Source organism: Amphimedon queenslandica, unplaced genomic scaffold (assembly GCF_000090795.2).
Source record: "Amphimedon queenslandica unplaced genomic scaffold, v1.1 AMPQUscaffold_11213, whole genome shotgun sequence".
In the NCBI taxonomy this organism is placed as follows: Eukaryota; Metazoa; Porifera; class Demospongiae; order Haplosclerida; family Niphatidae; genus Amphimedon; species Amphimedon queenslandica.
The window spans coordinates 6,739-8,745 of record NW_003548543.1 but is presented as its reverse complement, the minus strand read 5'-3'; the positions used below and the strand labels follow the sequence as shown (position 1 = coordinate 8,745).

Here is a 2,007-nt window from a genome sequence, read left to right as displayed (position 1 = left end):
GTACTCCATGAATTATCATGGAGAGAATCTGGAGGAAGGGAGAGAGAGGGAGGAGAGGACTGGTGGAAGGAGAAGAGGGGACACAGAAGGGATTAAATATTAAAATCAAACCTGTATACATACTTTCTGTTGGGATCTTCCCTTTTAGTATATCTTGATAATTATTCTAAAAGAACAGCAACATAACAATAATTGTAATAGTTTTAATATTCACACACTTACATATAATTATAAATGGGTTACATATTTCTAACAATCTTGCAATATCTTCACAAGATGATTCACTGAATAGTTTATTAACATAACATGATTGCTTCACTCATTTTAGCCTTGAAAAGATGAGGAGATAGACAAAAGGAAAAGGAATGCTAAATTAAGACAGCTAGTCAAGCAACTTGAAATAGGACTATTACTACTATTGTTAAGCCATGGTGGGCTACCATGGAAAAAGAAACATTGCTTTTTTTGTGCATGTAGACTTTTGATTGACCTTTTCATGCATTTTTATATGCAAGACTGCTCTCACTAGTATCTCATGTACACTTAGTGATTTTTAATTTTTTTACTATGATCACTCACAGTGCTAGTGATTGTATTAACTTGAGTTTAGTTGATAGTAATCCTTGTTATATCTAATTGAAGAGGCAGACCATCATTTTTGCCAATTTAGTATCAATACAAATAATAATGAATAAACTAATGAGCTACACTTTAGAAAAACTGATCTATCTGAAGAAATAGAGAAGAAAGAATAATGTTATAAAATAACTTATTGCACTTACTATTACATATTAATATTAATATTTTCCACATCACAGGATTCTCGTTCATTTTGCTTTTAATCTACATGACAATCACATGATCCTAACTCACAACTCAAGTGTGCATCTCTGATCTGAATTAAAATTCATTACCAGCCAGTTCTTGACAGGAGAGGGTGAATGAGGTGACACGATATCAGTGAGACATCATGCCAGCATTAACATTGATTTTGATATGATATTACTATCAGCATTATGATATGATCAGAGCAATGCATTGATACTATACCAGCTATCAATACCAGTAGATTAATGTTACTAATAATAATAGTAATAATAATAGCAATCTATTATTAGTAACACTCATTCTATTTATAGTAACACATTCTATTTATAGTAACCTTGTCCTCATCTTTGACAAAAATGAAAGAAATAAAACTCCTTATTTATAAACTGAAAGAACTGAATTCTGTAGGGACGGTAATAATAATTGATAATAAATAACAATAAACTGACTAGTAATTGTTTGACTGCTTCTAGTAACTGTCCTTTAGCTAAAATTCTACCATGCCACCTTGCGATTGACCAATCAGATTGCAGTATTGGAGGTCAATTATTTTTCATATTAACCTAGCTCGTAAAAATATAAACCTATCTCGTTAAATAATTAATTGATTGGCAGTTTGGTACTCTACGCTTAGGCTCTTATTAGTCCATTTATCAAGTTTTGTTGATTCTTTACTGGCCTAGCCTGTTAGATATGTTGTATGTATGTCAACTGTGGTCTTATTATCAGCAGCTGGTAGTTGTTTTTCAAGTGTCATGGTAGAAGTTGGTTATACCATAGATACTATATACCCCTGGATATGAAACACGGCCCTACCGGATGTTCTGAGGCTTGTTTCACCGGAAATACGTCATAATATTACGTTTTCATTCAGAATAAAAATAAAACAATGATAAAAGTATTATTATTGCTAATAAAAGTGTGATTTTATGTACAATAATACAATAAAACTTGACATTTATCATGCATTATAATTGCTGAAACTTTCCTTTTCTTTTAGTATATGCAGTCTACCAATGCATGACTTTCCCATCTCTTGTCACCTAAAAATGATGATTTTGACAACACAATTGCACCAAAACTAAAAATACACTCCTTTTGAGAATAGGCCCACTACAACTACCTATTCTCAAGCTACAAAACCGTATAGAAAAAGTTCCAATTAAGTCAAGTATTACA

The 2,007-nt window shown here is 31.7% G+C and overlaps 1 long non-coding RNA gene across 1 annotated transcript; it reads right to left on the bottom strand.

Moving 5' to 3' along the window:
• Positions 1–28: 28 nt before the first annotated feature.
• Positions 29–1,067, bottom strand: LOC109589530 (uncharacterized). Its single transcript, XR_002188756.1, has 3 exons — positions 915–1,067; positions 124–166; positions 29–59 (listed from the first exon to the last, which is right to left on the bottom strand). It is a non-coding gene; the product is annotated as an uncharacterized LOC109589530 (long non-coding RNA).
• Positions 1,068–2,007: the final 940 nt, after the last annotated feature.